At 36.3% G+C, this 9,559-nt stretch overlaps 1 pseudogene; it reads right to left on the reverse strand.

Moving 5' to 3' along the window:
• Positions 1 to 6,979: 6,979 nt before the first annotated feature.
• On the reverse strand, positions 6,980 to 8,995 carry LOC102500289 (ATP-dependent Clp protease ATP-binding subunit clpX-like, mitochondrial; annotated as a pseudogene).
• Between the last annotated feature and the right edge of the window lie 564 nt (positions 8,996 to 9,559).

The raw sequence follows: 9,559 nt of genomic DNA on the forward strand, positions 1-9,559 counted from the left end.
AATTAGATGAGGAACCACAGGTTTTTAGCTGCATGGTTAAGGCAGTTGGATCTCATATGGCTGACTACATAGTTCAAGTCCTTGATCCTGTGGTTTGGAAAACACACAAGGTGCATGTGCATGTGTACCAAAAATCCTGAGAGAAGAATGGAAAAGAGGGGTGATTTCTTACTTTTCCTCTCTTTATCTACATCTCTCCAGGGAGCACATATGCAAACTAAAAAAAAGGTAAAAGAAATTAGGTGGTGAACTAAACTGTTAGATGTTAATTATATGAGTATATCTACTCAACATATTTGACTAATGTATCTGTTCTTTCTGCATAAAGCTGTTTTATACAAAATTTTTGGATAAATACGTTTAAAATAAAAACTTATTTATAAACCAAGTAGGATACACTGGGTTTATATGCTCATAAGTGGTTTCATATTTTAAAAATCAAACTACAGTCCCCACACACATGTTTCTTGCACATAGCATATGTATAGTTAAGTCTAAAATGAATTCTTTCAATGAGTCATTTTAGAATATATTGTAAAACTCATTTCAGATCTCACCATAAACATTACATGGAGGAATTGGGCCACAGCATCTACATCACTCTAGGTGAAATAGCTAGAGGCAGAATGCTCATTATGTCAGTATTTATCAACAATGAATACATTCCTAGAAAACACATACATTGTAAAATTTACCAATTTTGTCATGGGTCTTTTCTTGGATATTTTCCAGTAGTACATTTTACATTAGGACCTTTTTAAACCTAAATCCCCAGTGACAAAATTCTCTAAATAGTTATAACAATTACCCCTATACTTAGACCTAATGTAAATTATTTTTGATTTTGTCTGAGCCTGTTTATCTTGAGAGATGAAAGCATAGTAATGATATTGTATATTAAGAGAATATCTGCCAGTGTTATTAGGTGCCTGATGTATATTCTGGATATCTACTCAACATATTTGACTAATGTATTTTTTCTCTCTGCATAAAGCTATTTTATACAAAATTTTTGGATAATTACGTTTAAAATAAAAACTTATTTATAAACCAAGTAGGATACACTGGGTTTATATGCTCATAAGTGGTTTCATATTTTAAAAATCAAACTACAGTCCCCACACACATGTTTCTTGCACATAGCATATGTATAGTTAAGTCTAAAATGAATTCTTTCAATGAGTCATTTTAGAATATATTGTAAAACTCATTTCAGATCTCACCATAAACATTACATGGAGGAATTGGGCCACAGCATCTACATCACTCTAGGTGAAATAGCTAGAGGCAGAATGCTCATTATGTCAGTATTTATCAACAATGAATACATTCCTAGAAAACACATACATTGTAAAATTTACCAATTTTGTCATGGGTCTTTTCTTGGATATTTTCCAGTAGTACATTTTACATTAGGACCTTTTTAAACCTAAATCCCCAGTGACAAAATTCTCTAAATAGTTATAACAATTACCCCTATACTTAGACCTAATGTAAATTATTTTTGATTTTGTCTGAGCCTGTTTATCTTGAAAGATGAAAGCATAGTAATGATATTGTATGTTAATAGAATATCTTCCAATGTTATTAGGTGCCTGATGTATATTCTGTTTGTGGAGGATGTTGACCTGCCAGGGAATAAACACAGGCTAGTTTACATCTTCTAGAGGTCCCATTTCTATTATCTGAAATAGCATCTCATGAAGGACTTGGGCCACCACATACACAACATAATAGACAAAAAAGCTGGAATCAGGGAACCAGCAGTTGGCGTAATGGCTATGTCGCTGGACTCCATGTAGTCAACCGTGGTTCGCATCCTGGACCCGGTGGCTTAAACCTCACGCCAGGCACGTGTGCATATAGCATGTGCCCTATAGCGTGCCCAAGATCCTGAGAGGAGAATGGAGGAGAAGGAATTGCGGCGTGACCATCCCCCCTGGGGGGTGATTTGTTTCTTTCTGTCTCTAATGTCTCTCTCTGTCTGGCAAGTGCATGCACCCTATAGCAAAAATCTCTCCAAAAAAAAAAAATGGTGGAATCATACGTCTATAGCAGGGGGCATAAACTCCAGGGAAGGATTGGGTGGGCACACTTTAGTTCCCCTACATAATGATGTAGTAAATGTACAATTAGAAAAGTTCAACCTGAATTTCCTAAAGTAATCATCTTATGGGTTGAGGGTCTTGAGAAACTGCTCAAAGCCAGAGATTTTCCTTTTGTGGCATGAAAATAAGAAGCTTCCATGGAATAAGTATGGCTTTACAAGTATCATAGAAAAAATGACTTTCCACTCAGGAGTGGAGATTTTTCATGATCCACACCTTTTCCAAAATTAAATAGGTATCCTTTTCTATCATCAGTGTGAATACACTCTCTAAATCACCATATATAATATACACATTTGCAGGGAACAGGAGTTAGTGTAATGACTATGTCATTGGACTCCCACGTAGTTGGCCGTGGTTCGAGTCCTGGACCTGGTGGCTTAAACTCACACTGGGCGCATGTGCATGCATGCCCAAGATCCCGAGAGGAGAATGGAGGAGAAGGGATTGCGGTGTGGCCATTTCCCCTGGGGGGTGATTTCTCGCTTTCTGTCTCTCTGTCTCTCTCTGTCTGGCGAGGGCATGTGCCCTATAGCAAAAACCTCTCCAAACATATATATATGTATATACACATTTGCAGATGAAACCCTGACTTAGGCAGAGAAGACAGACCATTATGAATAGCAATACCTGATGGGGCAAAGAGCCTTTCTATGAAAGCCACACAGATACTCTTTTCATTCCCTCTGCCTTCAGATCCTGAAGGAACTGCTGCCCTTGCATATCAACAGATACAAAGAGACCCACCCATGTCCAGGCAAAATGCAGCAACAACCAGATAATTCCATGAGCCAGAAAATTTTCCTTGGTAACCATCTGATAAACTGATAGAAACATGTTTTTATCACTTAGGATGGGATCTAAAAGACCATATGTGACCTGAATAAGGAAAGAAGTACCCTGATTGTGAACTTAGTGGAACTTGGATTGGAGTTGTTCCATTTAGTTTTTATTTTTTTATTTAAAAAATAATTTTGTACATTTGATCACTGTACATCTACATAGCTTATAAAATGAATTTTGCTAGCCTGAAGACACTACACACCAGTCCAGTTAAAGATGTCATACACTATATCATCAGCAGATAAGTTTTCACTTCTGCATCCCCCAGATGTGTATCCTCTCTATTTTTGTCATGATTCTCTTCCTTTCACCCTTCCCCAACTCCCATCCTCTTCCCACATTGTATCCAGTATCTGTAATCATTTTCCATGCTTCTATATCCTCTAATAATTCAGTTTCTCCCATAGTGTGGAATTCAGTATATATTAAGTGGAGATATATGATGTCTCTCTTTCATAGACCAACTTGGTTGACTGAGAAGTCAGTCTTCATATTCATAAACTTACTATCAAATGTCAGGGTGTTGTTTTATGACTGAGTGATATTCCATAGTGTATTCCATGTGCCACACTTTTTCAAGCCTTTCGTACATTCATAGACATTTCGGTTGGTTTCATGTCTTAGCAATGGGAATAATGCTGCAATAACCATGGATGCTCAAGTACATTTCTTTTTTTTTCTTTTTTTTTTTTATGACTTGATCTTTTTATTATTATAAATTTTTTTTTCTTTTCTCATCACAACACACATATGAATTTTCCATCCAAAATACACTGTGCATTGGCTCAATCAAGCACATCAACATATATGTTCTCAGCAAATGATTTCCCAATTTTTGTGTCCTATTTCTTTGTGTTCTTTTGTAAAAAAAAAAAAAAAAAAAATCAGTTGGCTGTATGGGGGTTTATTTTTTTCTTTCTTCTTCTTCTCTTTTTTTTTTTTCAGTCCTTTGTTTCATTCAAATGCCAAAACATAAGTTCCAAGATACAAACTGTAGTTATACTGAATTTAGAACAGCAATTATGCTTTCTTAACAACTTCCAAAACCAAATGTGGTAAGTCATTTGAGTTCCCTGTATATTCTGTTTATCAGTCTCTTGTCTGAAGCATAGTTTGCAAATAAATTGTCCCATTTTGAAGGTTGTTGAGTCACTCTAAATGTTGTTTCTTTTGCTGTGCAGAAGCTTCTTAACTTGATGTAATCCCACTTGCTAATTTGGGGATTATTGTATGAATTTTGGGGATGCTATTTAACATCCCCAAATAAGAAGTATTTGCTGACCCTGATGTCCCCGAGAGTTTCCCTTGTGTATTACACCAGTAGTTTTTATAGTTTGAGGTCTTAGGTTTAGATCTTTCTTCACAAGTGTAAGTAAATCATAAGTAAGTACCTCACATTCTTTTTATTACAACATAGAAAGCCCAACTCTCCATCAAAGAACATTTAGAATATGCTAAGAGCTTAAGATTCTCTTTCAAAGAAAAAGTGGGTAAAAGGAAAAGTTAAGTCTATAAACCAAAAAGTACTCTGGTTCAAATACTTTTAAATAAAAGTGATCTGAATGAGTAATACAGAAACTTGTATCATTATAGATGGAAACAAATTGCTTAAGAATGTACGAAAATATTTTAATATTTATGGAATCAAATTATATAATTTCTATACTTAAGTATGACAAATTTCCCCCCTTTTTAGTTTTGCTATATAATGATGATTAATAACTTATATGTTAGTGTGGACATATTCACTTTGGCTGAAAGGAAAAAAATAGACTTTCTCAAGCAGTTTGAGTTCTTGTATATTCTGGTTATCAGTTCCTTGTCTGAGGCATAGTTTGCAAATAAATTGTCCCATTTCGAAGGTTGTTGAGTCACTCTAAATGTTGTTTCTTTTGCTGTGCAGAAGCTTCTTAACTTGATGTAATCCCACTTGCTAATTTGGGGATTATTGTATGAATTTTGGGGGTGTTATTTAACACCCCCAAATAAGAAGTATTTGCTGACCCTGATGTCCCAGAGAGTTTCCCTTGTGTATTACACCAGTAGTTTTCATAGTTTGAGGTCTTAGGTTTAGATCTTTGATACATTTCGAGTTGATTTTCATTAATGATGAGAGATAGGGGTCCAGTTTTATCTATCTGCAGGTAGATACCCAGTTTTACAGCACCATTTGCTAGAGATGTTTTCTTTTTCCCACTGTATTCACTGGTGTCCTTTGTAAAAAAAAAAAAAATCAGTTGGCTGTATGGAGGTTTATTGTTTTCTTTCTTCTTCTTCTTTTTTTTGTTCAGTCCTTTGTTTCATTCAAATGCCAAAACATAAGTTCCAAGATACAAACTGTAGTTATACTGAATTTAGAACAGCAATTATGCTTTCTTAACAACTTCCAAAACCAAATGTGAGTTGTTTTGACTAAAATGTCTCTGAGTTCACTTCTGAAGGAAAACCCTTATTATATATTTAGAAGTTATTCCAATTTCCACTCTACGAAAAGGAATTTAAGGTATTAAATGTAAGTTCTATTATCAAAGACTTCCTTGACCTTAGCCAAAAGGCTGAGAAACAATACATATGAAGGATTTCCTGAGAAAAATGTGAACCATTACTAGGATAAGAAGATAAACATGGGTTTCTGTTCCATATTATAGCAATCAGGCTTTAACCTTCTAGATGAGTGTAAGTAAATCTTAAGTAAGTACCTCACATTCTTTTTATTACAACATAGAAAGCCCAACTCTCCATCAGCAAAGATTTAGAATATGCTAAGAGCCTAAGATTCTCTTTCAAAGAAAAAGTGGGCAAAAGGAAAAGTTAAGTCTATAAACCAAAAGTACTCTGGTTCAAATACTTTTAAATGAAATGGAACTGAATGAATACTACAGAAACTTGTATCATTATAGATGAAAACAAATTGCTTAAAAATGTACAAAAATATTTTAATATTTATGGAATCAAATTATATAATTTCTATATTTAAGTATGACAAATTTCCCCACTTTTTAGTTTTGCTATATAATGATGATTAATAACTTATATATTAGTATGGAAATATTCACTCTGGCTGAAAGGAAAAAAATAGATTTTCTTTAATGTTCTATGAAGTCAAAGTATTAGACAAATGTTCAGAACTAAAAAACAAATATAAAAGCTAGCTTAGTACTTCAGGACAGTGCACTAAGATGTTTAATTTGCTTCAAGCTAGCTTAGTACTTCAGGACAGTGCACTAGGATGTTTAATTTGCTTCAGCACCTCACTGTCACTGTGACTAGACTGCATGCTACTTGTAGAATTAGATGGAGAGTCTTTTTCTGAAGATTGAAACTGATCTCAATTCCATCAACTCAACATGTTCTATTAAGTTACTGGGAAATTTATGACATATTTTTCTATGCAAAAATATGTCATGACTTTCCTGGGGACCAAATACAATGGATCAGAGATGACAGTCAGTCAAACAAGTCAGCAAGAGCATGGCCTTTTAGACTGTACCATTTGGGAAGTTAGTGAACAAATCAGCAAAATATGGCTATTCAGGGTATTTTTCCATGAAATTTTTAACTACTTGGAAACAATCTGGTCCAATTTTTAAGATGAATAGAATTCCAATATTTTCAAGAAACAAATGTGGGTAGAAAAAAGATAACACTAAAGAATGGTATCCCAATATGCCATTTTAAACAATTTATTTTCACATTTTTAGAGTAACATTATTGTAAAATCCAGTTATTGCAATATCTGCATTGCTTAAAACTAAGAATTTTGTTAAAGCATATTTTTAATAACTGAACCAAAATGATGTAGATTTTATCTCTAAGCATTGTGTCATTAAAGTCCGCATAATGTTTTCTGTATAAATCAATGGGATGTTATAATAGTATACTTAATCTGATTCTTATCCTTAAAGGCTTCTGATCATGTATGATATCCAAGATAGATCCAATGCCTTTAATGGCAGACTGTAGAGACAGTTACAATCCTAAACAAAAAAAGGAGAAGCTTATGTACGTACAGACAGAAACTTGGCAGCTTAGCTGTTTGCTGCATCTGCCTGGTGAGGCCATCCTTCTTCTTCTATTCCAGAGTCATATTCCTCTTGAGAGGATTCTTTTCCTGGTGCTCTGACATATCCTGGCTCCTTCTTTCCTTCTACCACTTCTTTTTCAATCTCCACACAAACAATATCAGATTTAGGGACTTCGAACATCTGTTCTAGTAACAGCTTCTCCATTATGGACTGAAGACCTCATGTACCTGTTTTCGTTCTAGTGCCAATCTGGCTATAGTTTTTGAAGCATCCTCAGTGATGTTCAGTTCACACTTATCCATGCTGAATAAAGCGTGGTACTGAGGGAGAACAGCATTACATGGGTCAGTCAGAATCTGCACAAGTGTTTTCTCATCTAGTCTGTAAAGAAACAACCACAGGCAACCATCCCACACTCGGGAATCATGCCAAATGCAATGAGATCTCTGGCTTCCACGTGACATAATAACTAATCTTTTTCTTCAATGCCTTGGTGAGTGTTTGATTCTCCACTCTGATTAGCAAGGTCTGCATCAGCTGCAGCTTTTCTTCCTTTCCCCTGATTAGACGGTGTTCTAAATCCAAGACACTTTTCATTTTCCTCCTGTTGATGATTCTGTCTAAACCACAGAAAACACCAGATGCAACAAATAGGATGTTTGTTATATCAACTTGTACTGTTTCTCCACATAGCTTTTGAGAATTCTTTTCTGGGACATTGACTATTGTGCCTTCTAGTTGCTTTAATAAACCTTACTGAATGCCTTCTCCACCTACATCCCGTAACTGATGAATGTCTGGCACACTGCCAATCTTATCTACTTCATCCAGAAAGACAATTCCTTGTTGTGCTTTTTCTACATTATAATGGGCATCTTGGAGCAGTTTAGCAATCACAGATTCAATATATTCACCTATATATCCAGCCTGGGTCAAAGTCATACAGTCACAGATAGTGAAAGGGACATCAATGCCTTTAGCTAGAGTCTGCGCCAGCAGGGTTTTACCTGACCCAGTTGGTCCAAGCAGCAAAATACTACTTTTTTCAAGTTTTATGTCATCGTGAGAAGAACCTAATACTTTACCACCTCGTTTTTCCTGAGGTATCTGCTAATTCACCTGATCCTGCATCAATGCTCCTAAAGCATTACCATGCTGGCTAATTCCAGCAATCTGGAGCAATTTTGTGAAACTGCACCCATCCTCCCATCTTCTTATTTCTATTTCTCTGGGTGTTAATGATGTCTGCCTCTCAACCTCTGCATGCTGTCTTGGATTAGCTTGGATATTATTATATATTCTCATATAATGATTGCACATGGCAACTGAAAGCACCTTCTTAGCAAATGACTGGCCAACAACATACTCATCAAGGTAGTTATGAATCTTGGGAGGAGGAGGCAATTTCTGTTGGAATGCCAATTTTACAGCTTCTGAAGCTGATTCCAGTTCTTTAATTATACTTTTCTTTGAGTCTGCTTCCGACAGGACAACAAAATATGATGACATTTTTCACACGTGACGAAACAGGTAGATGACAAGAAAGTACGCATGTGCACGAGTAGCCACATTTAGGGCAGCACAGCTGGTTCCCACCTTTCCCAGAATTCCCAGAGCCTGATTTCTTAACACTTGCCTCACTTGCTGATTTCTTATTTCCATCTCCAGAGCCATCTTTACTTACCTCGTCTTTTGAAGCACAATATGCTGGTGTTTTTGTAAAGGTTCTAAGAAGAGCTCTCCGCAGAATCTGAGTTTCAAAGGTCCGAAGCCTTCATGAATGCGGCTACACGAAATTCCTCTCTGAGCAGAGGCAAGTGAGGCGCTGATGAGTTGAGCGGCCGAGCGGGACATCTCCGTGGGTCTAGGCCTGGGCTTCGTCCCTACTGACCTCTGGGTTGCAGCAGCCTGACTCTGACTCCTTTGGCACACTGACTTGGTTCCAATCTCTCCTGCTGGCCTAAAGGCTAATGCAGAGTCCCTCGCCCTGCAGCCAGGTCCTACGCTCTTCTGCCCCATGCTCTTCAGTCCCACCTCCTTCTACTCACCAGAGCAGACACCTTCCCCCTCTGCCCCCACCCCACCCCCGCCCACCTGGTTCCCTATTTTGGGGCTTATTTCTGAGGTCACAATTTTGTTCCATTGGTCCAAATGCCTGTTTTTGTGCTAGTAGCATGCTATTTTGATTATTATAACTTTGTAATATATTTTCGGTTCAGACAAAATATTTTGGGGTCCTACTTCATCCCTTTTGTGCAGTAATTCCTTGATAATATGAGGTCTTTCATAATTCCAGAAAAATTCTATGTTTGTCTTTTCTCAATCTGTGAAAAATGTCTGTGATACTTTGATTGGGATTGCATTAAATAAGTAGATTAGTTTGGGTAGAACTGCAAATTTTGTTATATTAATGCTTCTGATCCATAACAAGGGATGTGCTTCCACTTTTTTGTATCACTTTCAATTTCTTTTTTTAGCTTTCTATAGTTTTTGTTGTAGAGAATCTTTGACTTCTTTGGTTAGGTTTATTCATACATATCTAATAGTTTTTCTGGCTATTGTAAACGGGATTGCATTCTTTGG

Source organism: Tupaia chinensis, unplaced genomic scaffold, assembly GCF_000334495.1.
Source record: "Tupaia chinensis unplaced genomic scaffold, TupChi_1.0 Scaffold000293_1, whole genome shotgun sequence".
NCBI classification, from domain to species: domain Eukaryota; kingdom Metazoa; phylum Chordata; class Mammalia; order Scandentia; family Tupaiidae; genus Tupaia; species Tupaia belangeri.